Source organism: Dipodomys ordii, unplaced genomic scaffold (genome assembly GCF_000151885.1).
Source record: "Dipodomys ordii isolate 6190 unplaced genomic scaffold, Dord_2.0 Scaffold3, whole genome shotgun sequence".
Taxonomy (NCBI): domain Eukaryota; kingdom Metazoa; phylum Chordata; class Mammalia; order Rodentia; family Heteromyidae; genus Dipodomys; species Dipodomys ordii.
In genome coordinates this window covers 33,106,211-33,131,215 of record NW_012267219.1, presented here as the reverse complement: position 1 = coordinate 33,131,215, position 25,005 = coordinate 33,106,211, and the positions used below count along the sequence as shown (strand labels likewise).

Here is a 25,005-nt window from a genome sequence, read left to right as displayed (position 1 = left end):
CAATGTCAGGAACAACTTTTTACAAAGGGCTAGGTTTTAGCTGGGCACTGGTGGCTCACAGGAGATGGAGATCTGAGGATCATGGTTCAAAGCCAGCTTGAGTAGGAAAGTCCATGAGACTCTTATTTCTAATTACCTGCATCCTTCTCCACCCCCCAAAAAGCCAAAACCAGAGCTGTGACTCAAGTGGTAGAGTTCTAGCTTTGAACACAAAAGCTAAGGGGAAACATCTAGCCCCTGGGTTCAAGCTCCAGGATCTCCACATGAACACACGAACACACACACACACACACACAAACACACACACACACACACCACTAACAACAGCAAATATAGGGTTATGTTACACACACACACACGAACGAACACACACACACACCACTAACAACAGCAAATATAGGGTTATGTTACACACACACACACACGAACCACACACACACACACTACTAACAACAGCAAATATAGGGTTATGTTACACACACACAAACACACACACACACACATACCACTAACAACAGCAAATATAGGGTTATGTTCCACACACACACACACACACACACACACCACTAACAACAGCAAATATAGGGTTATTTTCCACACACACACACACACCACTAACAACAGCAAATATAGGGTTATGTTACACACACGAACACACACACACACACCACTAACAACAGCAAATATAGGGTTATGTTCCACACACACACACACACACACACACCACTAACAACAGCAAATATAGGGTTATGTTACACACACACATACACACACACACACACACCACTAACAACAGCAAATATAGGGTTATGTTCCACACACACACACACACACCACTAACAACAGCAAATATAGGGTTATGTTACACACACACATATACACACACACACACACACACACACCACTAGCACCACCACTAACAACAACAAATATAGGGTTATGTTCTTTAGCCCAAAGTCTTGTCCTCCTTTGGAGTTTTTTAACCCCCAGAAAACTTAGAAAGGGAATTAAACTAGGACTTCACACTGAATAGGTTTTGGTCTCTCCCTCTGTCAAGGAAATGAACAACCAGGGAGGCTTTGTCTCCCTTGTGTGCGGAAGTGGACTGTGGAAGGAGGTAGAAGAAAACAGTGAGTCAATCAGTCTAAACTAGCAAAGTAGCCAGCCGCTTATTAATCCAAATTTTTTCCCCTATAGACTGCATACTATTTATATTTCTATAATTTAAGAATGTTAACTTTTTTTTACACAGATAAAAATAAAGGCTCCTGTTTCCATGGGGTTCAAACCGCACCCCAGGGAATTTTTTATTATTATAGATTTATGTCTTCTCACATTTTAATTCAGGGTCTTCTTGCTAGGTTTATAAATATTGTACTTAATTTATATGATCTCATGAAGCTATTAAGAAAATCAGATGGATATAAAATAGAATGTCTTCAGGGACTCTGCTTTAATGTTGAGTAGACACTCAGCAAGAGGGCCAGTACCATTCACAGTCCTGGGAAAAACCTGAAAGATCAACCTTTCTGGCACTTCTGGCTCAGGTGAGGATTGATCTTCTAGCTTGGAGCAAGCAGCATTTTATGTATAAGTCCTCTGAGGTCAAGGAATGTTTCTGTTATTCTGGGTCTAGTGGTAGGTACTTAGGGAACATATGCTACACCATTTGTAGAATTTATATGGTTATCAACATGTAAACAGTTAGAACTGGCCCAGCTGAATGCTTTGAGTCCTTTCCAGCAACAGATGATCAGCAATGAAGTTAGTTTCTATAAATGAGGCAACTACCCAGGGAAAGGGCCAGCCAGTGATACTGAAGGTAGATGACCACTGTATTGTCTCTTTTAAAAAGTGTACTTTTTTTCTAGTAACCTATTACATTAAGATCTCCTGGAACTTGTGCTTCACAAGTAGTCAGGAGAGTGTGCCAATGGGCTGAGCTGTTTTTACAGAACATACAGAAACACACACACACACACACACATACACACTAAAAGGAATACTTTGGGGGCTGTGAGCTTTTGAAAATATTTCTGCTTGCTTTTCAATATTAAGTATATAGTACTTTTCAAAGTTATGCAGTAGAAGGAAGGCTATAATATTTCCTAAAATGCTTTAGAGTCTGGGAATGTTTTCTGGCTTCTTTACCTGGAAACTGTATTTAGGGTAATAGAATTCTTTAAATTCACTTGCGTGCTAGAGCTTAGATCTTAAACTAATGTATGGTTGTTTTCCAGCCTATGGTAGAGTTTTTAAGAAGCAGAACCTAATGGAAGGAAGTAATAGCATTGGGAATATACTCTTGAAGGAGCTATTTGGACCCTAGACCCCTGTGGACATTTTTGGGTTTTTTTGGTTTTGTTTTGTTTTGTAGTACTGGGGATAGAACTCCAGTTCTTGGGTTTATGAGACAAGTGTTCTGTCACTTGAGCCACCTCCCAAGTCCTTCTGCTTTAGTTTGCTTTTTAGATAGGGTCTTGATAACTTAAACCATCTTCACCCTATCACTACCTTCCAAGTAGCTGGGATTATAGTCATATACCACTACACCCAGCCTCTCTTTCTGTGTGAGGTGAGTAGTCTTGAGTTACTAGTACCATGAATTCCACCATGAAATGATTTCTCTTAACAGAGCCAAAAGACCATCAACTGAAACCTTTGAGATCACAAGCCAAGGAAAATCATTTTTTTCCTTTCTTTAAAAGTTAATTATCTCTGGTATTTTGTCCCAGCAACACAAAAAAAGACTGACTCTGTAAGGCTCTTCTTCCATCTTCCTATGAAAAAGCAAAATTGTGCAACACAGAAAAACAATCCATGGGAATGCATCTGACTCACAGAATCAAACCAACCTTTCTTGACAGCAGAGTACATCTCACATATATAGCCTCTCTAGGACTGCTTTCCTTTACAAAAAATAACTATTAAAGTTGGAAAAAAACTATGATGGATATCTTCCATCAAGACATGAAAACTTTAAAACAAATATTAAACTATTTCACTTAAGTTATATTTTAAATATCATACTTCTGGGTATGTTAAAGCCAAATTTCTCATCTGAACATATGCCATATCAGCCAACATTTCTAATTGTGGCATCTTCAGCATGTTTGCATGAAAACATAGCTTATTTTTGTTTATTCAGCCCAACAAGGATACCTTAATATTTTATTATTTCATAATAACATCCTTGCATTTAGTTAAGAGTGCTTTGTAGTCATCAGAGTACTTTCATGTCACCTGATTTTAACCCCCCCCCAATCTTGTGAGGCATTATTTCAGTCCCTTAAGGAGGAAGCAACAGATTAAGTGACATGCTTCTGGCACACGGAATGTCTGTCACAAACACAGCTAACTACATGTCTGTATTTTTGACACTTTTAGAATTTTATCTAATAACTTCTAAGGCATATGTAAGTCCACAGCTTCGTACATATATTTAAGATGCATATTCTCTAAATTGTTCCTTTATCAAATTGTTCAAACTAATCTTAAAATAATTTCATATTTTAAATAGCAAATCAACAGAAACAAAAAAGCACTATTGTATAAAGCATATTTAACCTACGGCTGACTGAGATTTGATTGGTGGATATTACATTGATTTACTTGTATTATCTTGAGAAAAATGTTAACTGAATTCCTTTGAAATAATATAAATATTTATTATGGGAGAGGGAGAGAGAGAGAGAGAGAGAGAGAGAGAGAGAGTGTGTGTGTCCCCCTTTTACATCTAAGAAGAAGATGTAGTGTATAGGAGTTATTATTTATGTTCAATTTGTACATATTTGTGTGTGTAGGCACACACACATGTACATGTGAATACTGGTACTAGGGCTGATCTCATGGCCTGGGAGCTATCCCTTAGCTTTTTTTGTTCAAGGCTGAGGACCTACCCTTTGAGCCACTGCTCCACTTCTGGCTTTTTGGTGTTTAATTGGAGATTAGAGTCCCATGGACTTAATTACCTAAGCTGACTTGAAACCATACACCTCAGATTTCAGCCTCCTGAGTCACTAGGATTACAGACATAAATCACTGATGCCCAATTTATGTTCAACTTTTGAAGAAGTAACTTAGAAAGAAAGGTATATTGCTTGTTACAGAGTACCTTCTAAATTTTGGCCCTGAAAAAACAAATGTGAAATAGATGATTGCTAATCATATGGTCTATATATCTCCCTTTCTCTATTATTTGCTGAATGATTATGCTGCTGTTTGTAAAGAAACAGTTCATTATTAAGTATCCCTTCCCATATAAATCCAAGAGTGCCAATGCCAAAATAAAGAGAAATGAAATGTCTTTATAAAAACATAGAATTGTTTCATTAACGCACTGCAATAAAAGCTCCTTGGGTTAGAACCTGGGAGAAAAGAAAATCAACCATTTAGTGAAGTTTAGAAAATTATACTTAGGCAAGTAATCAGAGAATTTAACAAATGGCATATAAACCATCTGGAGAAACAGATAAGATGCATAGAAAATATTTCTCCCTTCTTTCATTTAGCAAATATATTGAATGTCTTCCATGTAGATATTAGAAAATGCAAAGCTACATAAATTATAGTCTTTGTCTTGGATAGGGCATTAGATAGGGCAATTGTAAGAACAAAGAGGAGAGAAAGAAAGAAAAAGAAACAGTATGACAAAATCAAATCCAAGCAAGCTATCTCTCAAAGAAGACAGAGAAAGAGAAAGAAAATTCCTCTGCATTACATGAGTGTTTATCCCACTTACTGGGATAAGGAAATTAAAGTTAAGTTTGAAAATGAAGGGGCAATTAAATCATGAACCCAGTAAGTTTGGAAACATTAAGGTCAAGATGCTCATGACAGGCTGGGCACATGTGACTGAAAATTATAGAAAGTGTTGGGAAGGAAAGGAAAATGATTTTGTAGAGCAAAAGAACTAAGGGCTGAGACAATATAAACCCAGTGAAAAACTTTGCAAGCAGAGAACAAGTACAGAGACCTGGTTGGTTTCAGAAACTGAAAGGCCAGAGTGACTGGGCCTTGTAGAGTGAGAGGAATGGAAAGGTGCCCGGGATGGGCCTAAGGAGGGCTGGGAACAGATCGGGCTAGGGGAGGGATGATGGAGCAAGGAGTCTGGATTTTATTTATTGAGGTCTCTGAGAAATCACTAATGAACCCATCTGTGGTTAACGGCAAGGATCGTGTTTTAGAAAGTGTATGCTGAATGTTTTTGTTTATCTGGAAAATGAAAATCACCATACTAGCTGCAATATCTATACTACCAGAAGTAGGAAATCCACTAAGAAAGTTATCCTGTCAAGGAACTGGTGGCTTATGCCTGTAATCCTAGCCACTCAAGAGGCTGAGCTCTGAAGGACGGCAGTTTGAGGTCAGATTCCATCTCCAAATAATCAGCAGAAAGCAAGACTCCAGCCTCAGTATCACAACCAAGCAAGCAAGCAAACAAAACAAAGTTATCCCAAGCAATCCCAATAGACAGAGTGAGATGTCATGGTGTCTGGAAATAAATAGAGGTATAGGAAGGAAAGAGATACACAAATTGGAGATCCGTGGGAGGCAGATTGAAAGGATCAAAAGAAGAGAAGGAGAAATAGTCATGTGTAGAATGATGCTCAGTTTGTATTTCTTCCCCTGGGAAATGAACAGGTGGTAGATAATACCCTCACCTGCAGGAGGGAGGGGTTGAAACTGGTCTATCTCAAGCTCGTACAGTGATCTTCACGGATGACCAAGCATCTCACCCTGTGAGCTGCAACTTAGATTTTGCTAAATTCTGTTGTTTGTCAACTTCCACAGTCCCTGAGTGAGGGCTGCAAGGTAGGAGCTTTCCTTAGAGTTAAGAGTGCTGCTGTGAGCAGAGCAGAACAAACCCTGTGCTCATGGGATACAAGTTGTGGGGAACAGATCCTCAATTAATAGTTCTATAATATTCCTGACAGTGTCCTTCCAAGAAGAACAAAATCAGAGAGGAAAAAGTAACTGAGGAGATCTTTGTTCAGATTGGATGGTATGGACAGACCTTTTTAGAAGGCAATATCTGAACAGAGATCTGAAGAGTTCACTGAAGCATCATTACACAGGGAGACAGTATTCCGGGCAATGAGTGAGTAAAAGGCAAAGTCTCAGAGGCATAAATAGGCTTGGTGTTTGAATTTTTGGAGCACAAAGTGTCAAACCAGGACAGCAACCTGCATCTGTTTTGTATTCCTTCAGGTAATTACCTGCATATCACCTTCTCATAACTATGCTATTATGAGAACGATGCAAAGCCCCAAAATCCTGGGGCAAAACGCTATTAGTTTCCAATTGGGAACTCAGCTGAGCCTCTTGGATTAAAAAATAATAATGGGGCTGGGAAGGTGGCTCAGTGGTAGAGTGCTTTCCTCAAATGCATGAGGTCTTGGGTTTGATTCCTCAGTACCACATAAGCAGAAAAAAGTGGCACTGTGGCTCAAGTGGTAGAGTGCTAGACTTGAGCTGAGGAGCTGAGAGATAGCACCCAGGCCCAGAGTTCAGGCCCCATGACTGACAAAAAAACAATAATCATTGTGAATCTGAACAGACTATAGTAGTAGAGGTAGAAGAAGTTATTTCATGCCACTATCTCTTAGGATTTAAAGCTTTTGCACACATGAGCTCAATCAGTCTTTTACAGCAACCCCATGAGGAAGGCATTATTGATATCCTAATTTATTGCCAATGAGGAACTAAAGCACAATGGTGATGTCATACAGTGAATACAGAGTACAGTGCAGATGTCACCAATGCACTTCATTTCAAAGCTGCTTTCTACAAGAGGAAATCTGTATACTTCCCCACTTGATTCTTTTTACCATTTTAATTTTCATGATGAAATGCTTAGTCACATATTGGAATTAAAACTACAGTTCACTGGGTTTGCTTCTAAATACCTTATTAATGAAAAGCCTGTGATAATAGCAAGTCATAATTTGTTTGGGGGGCACATTACTTAATTTATAAACCTCAGTTTCTACATTTTTTTAAAAATGTGGTATTGAGGGATACAACCCAGGGCTTCATGCATGCTAGGCAAGCACTCTGCCAATAAGCCACATTCCTAACCCAATTTCTACATTTTTTAAATGAGGGGAAATACCCACTTTTGAAGGATTGTTTGGAGGTTGACATTACATAGAAATATGTCTAATAAGAGAGAATTTCCTTCTTACCCTCATACTTGATGAATGTCTGGTGGACTTTCTAGTCACAAGAGGTAATGTTAACATTTCTCAATATGGTCAATGTAGCCTGTGAAACTAGGGAGAGATGTACGTTCCTGGAGGATAAAAGATCTAGAAGGAATCACTGAGCAATTTCAATTCCTCTCAGGGGATCTGCCATCTAACCAGCCATGTCTCACCAGGCAAATGACTTCTACTCTTTCTGAGCTTCTGTTTTCTCTGAACAAATGAGGGCACATGTCTTTAAAGAGATTTTTTTTTTGCATACACTATTCCTGATTCTCTTAGTGACACAGTAGAGTGTTCTTGCTTGTCTTATTCACACATCAGCTGATTCTGATAGGATTCCTTTCTATACCTCTCTCTTTTCTCTCTCCTCTCTCTCTCTCTCTCTCTCTCTCACACACACACACACACACACACACACACACAGTGTTCTAGTAGAGAGAAGACTCTAAGGCACTATATGGACCTAAATGGCTACAATATTCATTGTCAGAAGACTACAACATCAGTCACAGAAAATAGGCCTATGAAATGGCCTTCAGCAGACCTGTGAGTATGGATTCACTGAGGACTCCATTCAGACCCTAGCCTCATTTTACCTCCCTGCATGATCTCATTCATTTCCGTTGTTTTAGACATCGCCTATTGTCTGTTGTCAACATGATTCTTACCTTTGGCTCAGACTACCAGATTGTCATTAGCCAAGGGTCCTAATACCTATTCTTGCTTGTCTTATTCACACATCAGACTCAATATGTCTAAAATGGATGGGTTTTCTGGGAAAACTCTTCTTCTTTCCATTGGCTCTAGGCCTGGGGAGTGTCACTACTATCTACCCAGTCAGAGAAAGCCAACAGTCATCCTTCACTAACCTTCCCTTAGGCTGCATGCAATTAAAGTTTGTCTTTGTATTTTACTTCTGTGTTCCTGAGCACGGAAGCATCCTGGTAGTTGGTCTCTCTCATTCCATCCTTGCCTTTGTATTTTCTTTGATCATGGGTTCCCAGGGCTCTCTGGAAAATCAGTAACACAGACAATGAACCAGCTACTCCCTTCTCTGTGCCATTCCCCACCACAGTCACACCGGATTTCCTTCTTCTTCTTTTGGAATTGTCATTCTTCTAGCAGTGTCAGGGGCTTCTCACATGACAGTTCTCAGCCTGATAAATTCCAGTTCCTTCAGTATTCAGACCATGAGGCAGATAGCCTTATAAGGTGGTCTCAAGTTTCCTGTATCCCATTTCATTTCATTTCATACAAACCTTTCTTCTTGAGGGTGGGTGGAGCTTGTGCATGTGAAGGAATGTCATTCCTAGGATTAGGTTCAGATTCAGTTGACTACAAATAAGTCCATAGGAAGGGAGATTATTTTACATTACCCTGAACGATTAACGCACAAACTTAAAAGAGGATTGAGCAGGGTGCTGGTGGCTTAAGGCTGTAATCTTAGCTACTCAGGAGGCTGAGATCTGAGGATCACAGTTCAGGGCCAGCCCAGGCAGGAAACTCCATGAGACCCTTACCTCCAATTAACCACCAGAAAACCAGAAGTGGATCTGTGGTTCAAAGTGTTAGGGCACTATCTTTGAGCAACAAAGCTCAGGAACAGCTCCAGGCCCTGAATACAAGTCCCATGACTGACAAGGGTTGAGGGGGACATGGAGGACAGAGTACTCTCCTATTGGCTTTACAGAAATATAATGTTTTAAGAGAGTCTATGAGGACAAGGAATTTTGAGAGGCCTGTAGTTGCTGACATTAATCAATAGCTGGTAGCCAGCAACAATAATACATGGAGACTTTAATCCTAAAACTACAAGGATCTAAACAAGCAGGCAGGAGGATCTTGAATTAGGAAAGGAACCCAGGGTTGATGAGTGTAGATGATGCTCGCAGGGCAACCTGATAGAGACTCTGGTCATAGGACCCAGCTGCCCTCTACTCAGACTCCTGATCCTCAGAAACTATGGGAACTGAAATATGAGCAGTTTCAAGACTCTGTGCCTGAAGTAATCTTTTCTTCAGTGATCTAAAACTGATACAAGTCATATCTTACCTAATTAGTGTTATGATTCTTTGTTTCACAATTGCCTCTGCAAGACTGTGCAGTTTCTCCACAGCTGTATTCTCAGCGCTCAGCAAATATGCTTCCAAACCAAGCAGAGTGAGGGAGAATGGCTGTCTCTTGAAGTAATTTATGGACACCCTGGGATCTAGCCTTGGAGAAGCTTTCTTGCATTATTGATTACCTTGCTAAAACCTTATTATCGGGTAGAAAAATATTCATCTTCATGACACTGAAGAGGTTTCATTGCAGTTAAATTTATGAGAAACTCAAGGAAACCCCGGCAGACAAAAACTGGGAGACAACCTAGTGCTGAGGAGCAAAGCACAAATCCTCACCTTTCACCAGAGGGCCTCTGTGCTGCCTCTAAGTAAACATGATCTTGGTTACTGGTTTGCAGTGCTGGTGATCCCACTATTAATCTTGGGAAGTTCCTTGTATCAGGAGTCTGTGAAAAAATCTGTGCTTGATTCAACAGTCAGGATGGCCTAAGTTATGCTGCAGCCACAAGATATTAGATACTTAAAATGGTAGCTCTCAACACCATAGCTACTAGCTACATGTGGCTGGTAAGAACTTAGGGTAGCCAATCAAAACTGAGATGTGGTCTTTGTGGGAAGTATAAAACCATTTTGAAAATTTAGTGCACAAATATACACATATGAATTAAAATACCTATCAGGTACAGTAGCTCATGCCTATAACCCTAGCTACTCAGGAAGCTCGGGTTGGCAGACTGAGGCAAAAAGTTTGCAAGACACTATCCCTACCATTGGCACATGTCTATTATTCCAGCTACACAGGAATCATTAGTAAGAGGATCAAAGTCGAGTTGGTACATGTATAAATGGGAGTCTTTATTTGAAATATAACAAAAGCGAGGGCTGTGAGTGAGGTTTGCTTGCCTAACAAGTGCAAGGCTCTGAGTTCAAACCCCAATAATGCCTCCCATCCCCCAGAAAACCAATCATTTCTATACTAATGTATGTTTAAATAACACTTTAGAACTATTGTATTAAATAAGCAGAAAAAGCCAGAAGTGACTCAAATGGTAGAGCGCTAGCCTTGAGCTGAAGAGCTGAGGGACAGCTCCCAGCCCCGGAGTTCAGGCCCCACAAGTGACAAAAAAATTTTTTTTTCTAACAGAAAAATCTGATAGATTACACTTCATATCAGTTCCTCATTGGTTTAATGTTGTAATGCTGATAGAACTGCCTACTTTATGAAGAATAAATACATATATATATGCTCATACATCTATATGTATATGTAAATGTATATGTGTGTATGCACACATATATGTGTACATGGGGCTTAGTAATACAGACAATGCCTTTGAAACTATGTTATGAGGGCCTTTTTGTACATTTTTATTGTAAAAATACTGTATAGAAGGGTTATAGTTACATGAACAAGGTAATGAGTACATTTCCTATTGAGCATTGTTGCCTCCTCCTTTGCTTTTCCAATGAGGGCCTTTTTCTATCTCTGGCACCTGCTTCACCTCTCCTCTGGAGTACATAGAAAGTCTGAGCTTCCTGGGCCCTCTGGAGCCTGGAGACTGAGCAGACCCTTGAAGATCGGTGTATAAATCAGCTTTCCTTGGCCCCAGAGGAGCTTCTGTTATTCTGGGTCTCTGGAAACCATACAGAGCAGTCCTCCCACGCTGTCTCCACCATCCCAAGGTCAGGAAGTGATTCCTGCTACCTGAAGGTTCAGATCACAAAGCCTTGAGTGACATGTAGGAGTTTTAATAAAGTCGTGGAACTGAATGGGGTCATAAGAAAATAGAGATATAGAAAGAAAGGAGAGCCAAGATCATCTTCATATTCCCTGAGAGTAACTAGAAGAGCAGAGTAAGAAAGGCTCAAGAAAGACCAGTGACCAAGGGAGACACTGAGGGTAGCAGGAGATGTCTTCAGAGACAAGGGACGAAGGTTTCCAGGGAGAAGATGTGGAGGAGAAAGTTTCTGGGAAGATCAGAAGGGAAACAGGAATGAAAAAAAATCCTCTGTAGCTAGTCCTTTATAACCTTTATAAAAGCCATTTCTTTGGAATAATGGAGAAAAGAAATGTACATAAGAAGTTTGTAAATCTTTCAGGTAACTCTCAGAAGAGAAGAGTTTAAACAGCATGTTTACAATGTTTGTAATGATTGATGGAGAAGCCAAAATAAGGATATAAGACAATTACAAAGTTCTTGAGAGTAAAATGGGAAGGGGTTGGGTAAATACTGGAGAGTTCCGGAAGAACAACAGATACTTCTCATGCAGAAATGAGAAGAGAGGAGGAGAATGAGGAAAATTGCTTCCATTTTCTATCAACGTATACACAAGGGTATCAGAAGAGCCTGTGGCAAGGGTAGGGTCTAGAAAATAAAGATGAGAGGGTGGAGGGGATAAATGACCTCCTGTCATAGCCCAGGCTTGCCAGGCTTCAGTCACATTGCCATGTTTATTTATGATGTTTGTAGTTCACCTTCCTTCCTCCCTGACATGTGAGCCTTGCAGAAGAGTGCTCTTGGCTTTGTTCAGGGAGCATCCCAAGTTCCCAAATAAATTCATGGGTGTTATATTTATTTGAGTGGTTAAAAATTAACATTTGAATGAATAGAAGGAAAAATGGAAAGAAGGGACAAAAGAGGGGAGGAAGGAGAGAGGGAAAGAGTAAGTAATGGTGTTATTTTATTGTGCAGAGGGCATTGTGTAGAGGGCAATGCAAACCCATGAAGCACTGGGTGCAACTATCTGAGAGAGTGGCCATGATTTCAAGTGATCCAGTCCACTTGATGTATTTTCTTCAACACCATTCAATCACTTAGATACAGGCAAAGAAGGCAGGGTTTAATCAAATGCAAGGTTTTGCCAAGGCAAATAAGCCCAAGGAATAAAGGAAGGAGAGCACTCAGCTGCTTGCAAGGAAGTATTATAGCATGCACAACAAACGTGAAGCTAAGTAATGAGGGATACTAAGTAAGGAAGGATATTTTCAGAATATGTATGCCTATTCAAGCCAGTCAGGTTATTAGCTCCAAGAACGTAATACTTACTTACAAACTCTTTTTCCTTAAAGACCTTTTAGAAATGTAGGAGGGAGGATTAAGGTACAACTTTGCTATATTCAAATGGTAAGAGAAAAAGGGAAATCACAAAGTAAACTTCAGTACTGACCTTGCTGCATGCATATCTTTGTCTCGCTAACCAAATCTAGCATGATGTGGCCTTAGGAATGAAGGCTAACAGTTTTCCATTCAACTCAAATCTGTCCAGAGACTTAGTGTGGGAGATCCCTCCTGGCAATCAGAAGCCACAGTGGATGCCCAAAGCAGGTGATCCTTCTCATGAACTACTGTGTTATCCATGAGTCACAGAATGAAGAACTAGATTCCAGAGGGCTCACAGGTACGTATTAGAGTCTGAGAGATGAAATCAAGGCAACGGCCAATGAATTCCAAAGTGATTTACTGCTGTACAATCCAAAATAATATCCTAAAGGAGCCTAAGAACCTCTAGATTGAGGGGGAGGAGGGGCCCTCAAGGGCAACACAATGCCTTTCTGAAACACTAATGGGCACCAGGTCTCCACTGTGTGTAATTTTCCTTCTTGCCTGCTGGCTTGCTAAGGTCAATGAAATCACAGGTAGTAGAATTTCCTCCTTCCTGACCTTCTGTAAAGTTCCTTTTAATTTTAACATGTATAGAAAAGTAAAAATGGAAGATGGAGCTGAAAAAAAACCCAGGACTCAAGTGAACAATGAACGAATTCTTCCTGAAAAGCCATCAAGGTGAGAAGAGCTATACAGTGGTTTTAGTCAAACACTTGGCCTGAAAGAAATGCTGAGATGGCTCTCAATTCAAAAGAGAACAGTAATGGGATGCATTTGGTTGTAGAGAAGTGAAAGGACCTTAAGTTAGGGCATTTGGGGGTTGCGGGGGGAGAGAGAGGAGGACTAAATATGCCTATTTGGCTAGACTTGACTTTATTTTCTTCTTATTATTTTTTCACTTTTTTTTTACATGGGCAAGGTAATGAGAATATTTCTTATCAAGCATTGTTGCTTCCTCCTTTGTTTCCTCTTCCCATCCCTTTCCATCCCCCCCACTCCCCGCCCAAGTTATAAAGTTTGTTTTTTGACGTAAGGACTTGTACATTTCATTGTTGCAATGGGTCTACCTGTATCCCTATTTAAACGATTTGTTTTTTCTCTTCCCCTCCACAAATTATACCAACATCAAATACAATGAAAGCAGGGCTTATACTGTGAGGGAGGGACATACAAAGCAACAAAGAAAACATCTTATAAGTATGTTAGAAACAATTGCAAGAAAGACAAAAAACATTTGAATACTTATCTTGGGGTTCATTACACCTAATATCAACTTTTCTGACCTTTTCTGCTTGTCTCAGACATACACTAATAATTGCAAATAAGGGAAACCATGTGACCTATGTTTCTTTGGGCCTACCTTACTTCACTTAATATAATTTTTTCCTAGTCTTTCTATTTCCTAACAAACGGGGCAATGTCATTCTTTCTGATGGAGGCATAGAATTCCATTGTTGGTGGGAGTGTAAACTTGTTCAACCACTTTGGAAAGTAGTATGGAGGTTCCTCGAAAGACTCCACATTGAACTCCCCTGTGACCCAGCAATCCCACTTTTGGGCATTTACCCAAATGATCACAAACAAGACCACACTGAAGCTACCAGCACCACTATGTTTATTGCAGCATTATTTACCATAGCTAAGATATGGAGCCAACCCAGATGCCCCTCAGTCGATGAATGGATCAGACTTGACTTTAAAGATGAGAACCAGCTGGGCGCTGGTGGCTCACGCCTGTAATATTAACTACTCAGGAGGCTGAGATCTGAGGATCGTGGTTCAAAGCCAGCCCGGGCAGGAAAGTCCGTGAAACTCTTATCTCCAATAAACCACCAGAAAACTGGAAGTGGTGCTGTAGCTCAACTGGTAGAGCACTCACCTGGAGCTGAAGAGCTGAGAGACAGCTCTCAGGCCCAGAGTTGAAGCCCCATGACCAACAAACAAACAAACAAACAAACAAAAAAAACAACAACCACCACCACCACCAACAACAAAACCATTCCACCTGCATGGGAAATTGCTGAGCACACACACTGAGAAAGTGAAGATGAGCCAGGTACTGTGGAGGAAACCCATATGGTCCTCATGGGATCCAGACTCCCACTGTGTGTGGTGCAGGGGGGCGGGGGGCAGAGATGTTCACAGAAGCCAGGATACCTTTGACCATGTGGCCTCCCAGCTGGCCAGGCCTATCTCCTGCCCAGCCTGGGAAATAGCTAGTGTTCCTTTAAGATCCAGGTCACTTCCTTTAAACTTCCTGAAACCTGCAGGCATGTTTTTGGTCGCAACTTTTCAAACTATATTCAAGTTTCATGCCTACCTTCATGGCTGATCAACAAGGCTTTTCAGCACACAGCATACATCATCGCAGGTTGTATTTTCTAGTGATCGCCACTATATTAGTGCTCATCCTGTTGTCTTCTAGAATTTTTACCACTCAAGACATGAGATTTGCATACCTCCTCTTTGATCCTGTCTCTACCAATACACAGACCAAGTATAATGGATTTATGTCACAGAAATAACTGTCTACCTTGGAATCCACTCACCATGTCATGAGGAAGCCCAGGTCATCTATGTTCTACCCATCCAGCCTGGACATCTAGCTGAGTGCTCAGCTACAGCCAGCACTGACTTTCCAGCTCTGAGTCCGCTGCCTGGACATGGGTTCTGCCCGGAAAAGATTCTCCAGACCCAGTGGCGCTGTAGCTCAAATGGTAGAGCGCTCGCCTTGAGCTGAAGAGCTGAGGGACAACACCCAGGCCCAGAGTTCAAGCCCCATGACCGACCAAAAAAAAAAAGATTCTCCAGACCCTTATTGGCACTGGTGCTCAATGGAGAAGAAGGTGCTCTGCTCATCCCTGCCCAGCTGCAGATCGACAAGTAAAATCAATGACTGTTGTTTCAAGTTGCACATCTTGGAGTTGTTTGTTATGCAACAATAGATAACTGGGATATTCCTCATTTTTGACGCTCTAGGCCCTGGCAGAGGGCTTGGAATATACAGAGATTTGAAACCTGTGTGCATAAGGCTTGATACCTTTACGCTACAGGGGAGGGAAGTGAAGGAAGGGGCCTTTTGTTATTCCTCTGTAGGCAGCTAGATGGGCAAGGAACTTGGGCCCTGTCCTTCTTTTCTCCTCTCCTTCTGTATCACAGAGGCAGGATGCTTCCATGCAGACTTGGGTCTGATGCTAACTCCTCAATTAAAGATTGGGGCTTGGTGAGGTCAGCTGTGCTTTGAACAAAGATAATTGCTTAAGGTTGGCATCGGAACAAAGGTGTGGGTGTTGAGAGGAACCTTGACTGTGGGCAATTTACCCATCCATGCCCAGGCACAGAAATGGCTACTGCTGCGCCATTTTGAAGGCAGGTGTTACAATGTGAAATCACTTAGGTTTGACAGAGATGGGGCTGGTGCAGCCTGACATGAAGCAGCAGCTGGCCAGTCAGTCCTGTGAGGAGGCGGGCTGGTGACTTTCCTACACTGTTTGCTGTTTAGCCTGGCATCCCTGACACCCTGTTCTGAGTTTTCCTCTGATTTGCCAAGGAGAACCTGGGGCTATATCTCCCAGAAGCTACTTCTCCATGGGGTTCCAAGCTAAGAGTATAGAATGAGGAGCTCTCAAGTGAAATGTGGAAGGTGCAAAGGGACAGGTAATTCTATGCCCAGGTAGTTGAATAGGCAGACATGAGCTTTGAAGCAACTTCAGGTAAGCATTTGTGAATCACCTACGCTGCAGTCTGACACTCTGTGAGATCCAGGTACTGGCCAGGCAGACTCTTGGGGCCCCCCACTTTTGTGCTTCAGATTGAGGTACCTAGAAAAGGCTTTCCTGGTTGTTTTTGCGACCAGGCTTTCCTACATTAAACATGTCATGCTTGGAAGGCAGAGTGGGAAGTGTTTTGTTTTGTTTTTGTTTTACCATGATTACAATGGAAAGAAGTGATAAGCAGTTATAGTCACGGAAAGTATTTAAAAAGAAAACTTGGGGTACATGGATGGGTAGAAGTGAACAGACAGTAGCTCAAGTGAAAGCGGAACTGATTAACAACCCAGGAAACGTGACAGAGGGTTTGCACTAACGTGAGGCCTCTCAAAGCATCCCAGGTCTGCTCACACACTTGATCTGTCCCCTTCTCTCCACGGGTTCTCCCACAGCGCCCCCCCCATCCCACTCAGCTGTTCCATTTATTTTCCCTACAACCACCCCAGCCTGTAATAATCCCAACAACTGCCTTAGAGGACTGGATTGAGGAATACATATCCCAACTGGCTTTTATGCTTAGTTCCTCCAATGCCATAGAAACTTTCTTTCTTTTTTTTTTTGAAAATAACAACCATTTTATTAACATTAGATATCTTATCATCATCAACATCACTATCACCACCTCCACCACCCTTATCATCACCTTATCATTATTGTTAATATATCAACATGACCAGCATTTCTGTTTTCTGTACCTCACACATTTTGCTCAGACTGTTTAAGCCTTGTATTCTTAATTTCTCAGTCATTAAGAAACTTTCTTTTTTAATCTCCCTGCAAAAGATAGTGACACCTCTCCCAGAATTCCTGGATATTTCTCCATAGATATTTTTATCTAATGCTTTTCTTCCTTCAGTAATAGTGCACATTCATTAGATATTTGATGCATGAATGGATGAATGAATGAATGGCTCCAACTAAAAGCAGAGTAGTCATATACCTAAGACACAAAACACAGTGAGTTACACGTGGTGTAACTCTTCTTTAGGAGACATGGATGCCTTGATATTTCTGCAAGTAATATATATCAGCCCTGGTTAACAAACTCTAGCTTGTAATTCATGGTTCCTGTAATGCTTGCAAGTGGGAGACCATGGATTTACAGTTCTCCAGGATGTTTCAAAGATTTTTTTTTCTTTTGGTCAGTTGTGGGGCTTGAACTCAGGGCCTGGACTCTGTCCCTGAGCACTTTTGCTCAAGGCCAGTGCTCTACCACTTGGAGCACAGCGCTTACTGGAGGTAAGACCCTCACAGACTTTCTTTCCTCAGATCTCAGCCTTCTGAGTAGCTAGGATTATAGGTGTGAGCCACTGGAGCCTGGCTGTTTCAAAGATTTTTAAACCTCTCCATGTCGTAAATGAATAAGTAGTGTCAAATTCATAATAGATACTCTACATGATTTTCAGCAATTTAACTTAAATATATGTGGTTAAAAGAAAATACAGGAACAAAAATAATACCATTAAGATTTCATATCCTTTAAAAGATATGACAATGTGATGCTCATATTTGGCACATATTCATGGCAACACAAAATGTGCTTTATTTCTGAAAAACCTCAAATTTTCCTTTTTTTAATTTAAATGCAGGGTATTGAATGTAGGGCCTCCCACTTGGTAGGCAAGCCATGTGCCACTTGAGCTATGCCCCCTAGCCCAGACAATTTCATTTAGACTGGTGAGACTCTTCAGATTAAATTTCTTTCTGTGGGAAGTAGCAATAGGTCACAATAGGATTTGGTTCCTCAGTTGTACAATGATATCCCCCTCTCCTCTTTAAGTTGTTCTGCTTATGTAAAAGAATGTGTGTGAGTCATATGAAAAGTATTGGTTTAAGAGAACTTTTTGAGTCAGTTCAATATACCTTTGTACTGGTCATCTTGACCTCGCAACAGAAATACTTTGATTAATTTTTTTCTTTCTAACCCCCCCCCCAAAAAAAAGCAATTTGAAGGTGCTTATAATAAAGTCCTCAGTCTTGCAGTTTTACACTGGACTTATAAGGCTGCTGGAACTTCCTGTGTGAAGTGATTCTTCATAGGTTTCTTACAACCTTACTTCCTTGAAGCCATCAAGGAGACTAGCTCCAGTCTCTGAGATGGATCTTACGTACCATGACATAACCATACTAGTGACATCTCATTACATTTGCTACATTCTGTTATGATGAATGTCATATTCTATTGGTTACAAACAAGGACAAAGTCCTACTGACATTCAAGGGGAAAAGTGGAGGGAACTCCACGAGGAGTCCGAGACATGCTGTTAATATCATTTACTACCTTAAATCTGCTCACTTTTTAAAGTAATTATTTTCTTAAAATCTCTGATGTCACAGTCATAGGTAAAAAATAAAGATCATCTTCTATAAGCAGAAGGTAACTGAACAATGAGCACCAAACAATGTTCTGAAATAAAAGCTGAAGTAAAAAATAAGAAAAATCAAGGATTTACATTTCTATGGATTTACATATAGGGAATTGCTTAATGCTCCTAACAACCCATGGTAAGTAGTCTTATTCTCATGATTACATATGTGGATAGAGAAGATCCAGAAAGCTGGTATTAGCCCAACACTACTTTCCTCCTAAGTCCTTGTATCAAGATTGAAACCCAATACATCTGGGTGTAAATGCACTGACCTTAGCTAAGCTCATGGATAGGACATCCTTAGCCCCAAGGGATAGTAGCATCTGTGGGCACAGATGCAGGGAGCTGGGTCCACGCAATGGGAGATAGCCAGAGGTCCTCTTCTATCTGTTGCATCTAGGACATTGCTTTAAAACTTCTCCTTTCCCTCTTGCTCAATGCCAACTTTCTCTACAAAAGAGGAAGTTCTGTTCTACCAGCCTGCAAACCTATCTTAAACCAAAACAACTCTCTCTTGATCCAACTTCTCTCTCCCTTTCTCTCCCTTCCTTGAAAGGCTGATTCTTATTTGTTGCTTTCGTATTTTCTCTTGAACATACTTTCATGATACTTCCAAGCCTGCTTTGCTGTCGAAAAGGCTCATTCACACCTCACTCAACCCTTCCACAGGATTCAGGTTTGGTCTTGATCTTATATCCCCAAACAGCAACATAAGTCAGTCTATCACTCCCCCTCCCCACCTCTCTGCTGCAAAACACTTTCTTCCAGGTACCACACACTCTGGATTTTCTTTGTAGCTCCCTCCTTGTGGCTCCACAGACACTTCTGCAGGCTCCTCTTTGCCCTCCATATGTATAACCCTGGTTTGCCCCAGGGCTCAAGCTTTGGACCTCTTCTTTTCTCTATTTGCAGTCACTCCTTTGGAGATCTCACCCAAATATATATCTCTTACCCATCTTTCTCCTCAAATTCCAGACTCCTCATACTACCCAACATCACCACTGGAAATCCTCAGATTTAATATGTCTCCAATGAGACCCATGCAATATACAACTCCTTTCTTCCAATTGCCCAGATGAATACCTTGTGGCAGGCAAACAACCTGTGACTCTTTCTCTCACATTGCTTATTCAGTCTGTCTGGAATTTTTTTTTGTCGGCCATGGGGCTTGAACTCTGGGCTTGGGTGTTGTCCCTGTGCTCTTCAGCTCAAGGTGAGCACTCTACCGCTTGAACCACAGCACTACTTTGGGTTTTCTAGCAGTTTATTGGAGATAAGAGTCTCACAGACTTTCCTGCCCGGGCTGGCTTTGAACCGTGATTCTCAGATCTCAGCCTCCTGAGTTGTTAGGATTACAGGCGTGAGCCACCAGTGTCTGGCTGTCTACAATTTCTAACATTTCCATTTTTCACCTTTCTCACCCTCTTTTCTGCTACATGCTTGGCCAATACCTTATCATTACTTTCTTGAATTCTTAAAAGAAATCTCCTAGTTTCCCAGCTCTCATGCTTCTGCTCAAAACCTTTTAAGGCCTCTCCTTGACACTCAGAGAATAGCTAAATTTCTCTAGTAACTGCTAGGCCTGGGTCATTTGGTTTCCACTGCCTTGCTGATATAATTTTTCACCATTTTTTATGTTTCTCAGTAACTGAAGTTATACCAAGCATGGCATGAATATACCAAACATATTTCTGCCACAAGGCTTTTGCATTTTCTTTCTCTGGAAGAGGTACCTACCTTGGCCAACTTTTATGAAATGCAAGCCCTTCTCAACACTTTCTGTTTTCCTTTTCTTCTCTTCAGCATTCACATTACATTTAGTTTGTGCTTGAAATTCCAGCGGGCAAGGATTTTTGTGGTCGTTTTTATTCATTACTGAGTTTGCAGTGCTAAAAGCAAAACTTGGCACAGAGTGGCAATGCAACAAGCATTCACTGAGTGAATTGCTGTCACCAAGCTATCATGTAACTGCAGTTACTTTGTTATGACCGTCATGATGGGGGCTTCCCCACATTCCACAGGATTCATCCCAAATAATTCAAATAGCATCCAAGATTTTACTAGCCTTATTCATTAAAAGGTAAACTCTGACATAGGCTCATAATTTCAAAATGGGATCTACAATAGACATACAATTAAAAATGAAAAGATATTGAAATACAATCCAACTATATCAGAAGATAAGGAACCTCAATGAAAATACTGTTGATTAATAGAGGATGGAAGAACAGAGGAAGAGAAAACAATTGAGAACACTCCTTTGAGCAAATGGTAATACATGTATGTCTGAAATAACACAATGGAACCTCCTGGTGCAAACAACACATGCTACAAAGAAAATTAATAATGACTGAGTGCCAGTGGCTCACCCCTGTAATCATAAATTACTCAGGAGGCTGAGATCTGAGGATTATGATTCAAAGCCAGTCTGGCCAGGAAAGCCTGTGAAGCTCTTATCTCCAATAAATTACTTCCCAAGCCAGAATTAGAACTCTGGCTCAAGTGACAGAGAGCTCGCCTTGAGCAAAAGAAGCTCAAAGACAGTACTCAGGCCCTGAGTTCAAGTCCCAAGACCAGCGTACACACACACACACACACACACACACACACACACACACACACTAATGAATGACAAGAAAGCAAAACAGGGCTTGATAGCAAGTAGATACCATAGGGTGGAGTAAAGCTATTGAATGTGAATGAGGATGAATATGGTCTATGTAGTTTATTTGTATTATGACAACAGAACAATACAGCCTATTGAAATTGATTTAAGGATGAGTGGGATAAAGGAGAATATAGAGGAGGTAAGAGTTGAATGGGATATATTGTTTACATGTGGGGCAACATCACAATGAAATCTCCCTTGTACAACATGTAGATGAAAAAAATGAAAATAAAAAGTGCTAGTAAATCGCTGAAAAATATAAAGGAAGGAATTATTTTAAATAATTTCAATAAACAAAGGAGAAAGTCATTTGGACTTAATGATATTTTATTTGAAAACTTTGCTGTGAATTGCTTTCCCTGGGCTAATATCAAACCTGACTTAGAGAATATTAAGTTGCAAAGCATACCCTTGCTGACTAATGAAGCTGGGCCAAAGGTTTCCAGAAAGATTAAATTGGACAATGCCCTCAGCTTTATCATGAATAAAAGATTCTCTTAATGAATAAAAGTTCTCTTAATTGTGTGTCTTGAAATGCAGTGTTAAAAGAGACAAGGACTTTCTGGCCTTCAAGAGAACTATGGAGCCTATCTTTATCCATTTGGAAATGCAACCTGTTTGTGGAACGTATTTTCTGTAATTGTGACACATAGCTAATGAAGCTACCAATAATTCATAAAATACTCTTAGTGCCAATCAGTCCAAATAGATTTCTGGGGTTGTCTTGTTTTTCCCTCCCCCTTTCTTCCTAGAACCAAGTTCTTTGTTTTACAGCCTATAAAATAATGTTAAAGAAACTTCTGGAAGCAGAGATAGCCACTAAATCTGTGGCCATTCTCCTGCAGCTGTTTATATAAACAACTTGATTTAAATAAGAGTGCTTCTAATGGTTTCCAAATCTAATAACATAGCATAAATACAGATTTGTTGTTGTTGTTGATCTACAAAGTGACAATTTATGTTAAGTCTTTGAGGCAGAGAAAATTTACTTATCTGTTATTTCCTGTTGCTTCCTAAGCTGCAGAAATTACAAAAGGCTTCTTCCTACTGAGATGGCCAAGCTAGCAAGCCAAGCTGGGAGACAGATTGTGCCATGCCTTGTTGATTTGTAGGCTGTGGGCACGAAGGTAAGGTGGGAGCCACGCTACATGAGAGGCCACTTGGCGGAAAAAGGTTCCAGCAGATAAAAACACATGTGGATCTTGTACAGGTGACTGTGTGAGAGGGTAAAGGAGCCATACAAAACTTGATGCTCAAAGAAGAGATTAGTTGGAAAGACAGAAATAGTTATGAAAGTACTGGTTTGTGTGTTTGAACTCAGTGCCTGGACGCTGTCCCTGAGCTTTTTCACTCAAGCCTAGTGCTCTACCACTTGAGTCACACCTCCATATCCAGCTTTTGGGTGGTTAACTAGATATAAGAGTCCCACAGGCTTTTCAGCCTGGGTTGGCTTTGAACCACCATCCTCATATCTCAGCCTCTTCAGTAGCTATTATTAAAGGCATGAGTCACTGGCTCATTTTTGAGGTATTGCTATGTGGTAACATTGCTATTTTTCCAATTACTATTTTTTTCTAATACATATTAAACTCAATACCTACTAATTTAAAAAAATTATAATAAATACAATAATCCAATATGCAACCTGAATTATCCAAGCAGTCCCTTATCACACAATGGTCCACGCTGTCATGTGTGGTATGATGGTGGGGCAAGGACTTTACCACCTGTTGGGCTTCTAGTAGCCTGATCATGCAGTTCAGATGATAGTTTAGGATTCACAATAGAAGGTCTGGATGCTTTTTAGTAATGTGTATTATTTGGAAAAATAATTTGAATGAGTAATGCAAGGAATGAATTTGAAGAGATTTAAATAGAGGAAACCCTAGAAAAGGAAAACAGAGTTTGGAAGCTTAAAAATCTTTCATTAATTGGACAATTCATCTATTTTGATGGGAAGCTCAATTCTGACAAATCAGAATAAACTTTTTTTTCCTTTTCTTTTTCTTTTTCTCTTTTTGGTCTGCCATTGTGACTTCAACTCAGTACCTGATATGTTCACTCATTGCCTAGTACTCTACCAACTGCCTCTAACTCCCAGAATAGACTTTCATTATTTCAATCACATGGCTGCTCTGAGCTTTCATTTCTTCATATAAAATTTCTGCCACTTAGGAGAAGGAATAAAGGACAAAGAAACAGTTGTAAGGGATATGCATATTAATGTGCTATTAGTATGAAGATAGTAGGTAGGTAGGTAGTTTATACCTATAATCCCAGTTACATGAAGATTGGGAAGCTGATGGTTTGAGGCCAGACAGGACAAAAAGATAGTGAATCCCAGCTCAAAAAAATAAGCCAGGAATGATAGCACATGTTTATAAATCCAGGCGTGAGTTGGGCATACATAGGAGCATTGTAGTCTAACATTGGCCTAAACCAAAAGCAAGAGTCTACATTAAAATAATAATAACAAAAAGTAAAAAGGACTGGAGTCATGGCTCAATTACTTGCATCATAAATTCAAGGCTTTGATTTCAAATGTCAGTGCCACCATAAAAAGAGGCAGAAGAAGAGGAGGAGGAGGAGGAGAAGTAGAAAAGACAGTACACAATGCCTCAATACAAACTTAAAGACTAAGATGTATCAAAGCTCTGTTAATAAGGCATAAGAAAAGAGTTTCTAGGATCCCCCGAAAGTAGAAAAAGACATTCAATTTTTAAATTTTTTTTCTCCAGGATAATTCACACTGAAAGTCTTTTGAGCAAGCAGACTACATTCTGCTGAAATGAGAAGTTGTTCACGTAAGGTAACGAGTATCTAGCCACTTTCCAATTCTGCTGGAGTCATTCCAGAAGAACACTGCTTCTGTATCATCAAGGTTACAATGTCTGGAAATATTCCATTTATCTGAATTAAATAAGTGTGAACATAAAAATTCCTCTAGTATTTCATGCCTTGATATAACTTGCATGCAATACATGAACTGCTCATCTGCATTGTCCAAACAAGATGTTGCCTGTCTGACTTCAAAGGTCTATCCCTCTTCATTGAGGAGCAGAAGCAAACATCTGTACTGCCAATATGCTTTTCTTATTGATTGTGAAAAACTCCTGAAGCTTTGCCAAGTTTAGAACAGATCTGCCAAGAATTACACCATTTACTTCACAGCATCGACTTCCACAAACTCCCATTTTCTCTAAGTAGACAATAAACCCATTTTAGATTCCTATCCAAGGCCTGGTTGAGCCTTGTATTTACTTAGTTTTTCCTTAGGACTCTCCATGCAGCTAGAGAGAATGTGGTCTATTTACATGGTGGAACTGAGGAACAAAATTGTGTCATTTGCCAGGGGGAGAAAAATGGATGGAACCAGAGAACATCAAATTCTGGAAGACTCTCAGAAAAAAATCTTATTTTCTCTCATATACAGTGGACATATGTATTTATATATATTTTAAAAGATGTTTTATCACATATACAATAGGAGAACAATTTGGAAAGAGGACAGAGATAAATAGGAGGAGAGGGAGATAAGAGCTATGTGAACAAAGTTATTTCCACATATGGAAATAACATCATGAAATCAATTTTCTGTACAATTAATATATGCATTATAAGTAAAACTTAGGCGTGAGTAGCTCACACATGTATTCCTAGCTATTTGGGAAGTTGAGATTGCTAGGATCCAAGTTCAAGGCTTAGGCAGAGAAGTTCATAATATCTTTCTCAATGAAAATCTGGATGTGGTGGTGTGCACCTGTTATGCAGGCTGCACAGGAAGCATAACATATCGGTGGGTCAGGTCTAGGCATGCCTAGCA

The 25,005-nt window shown here is 40.3% G+C and overlaps 1 protein-coding gene across 1 annotated transcript in view; it reads right to left on the bottom strand.

The window, feature by feature from the left end:
* Window positions 1-25,005, bottom strand: part of Ano4 (anoctamin 4) — a 195,224-nt gene that overhangs the window by 132,717 nt on the left and 37,502 nt on the right. The window lies entirely within an intron of this gene.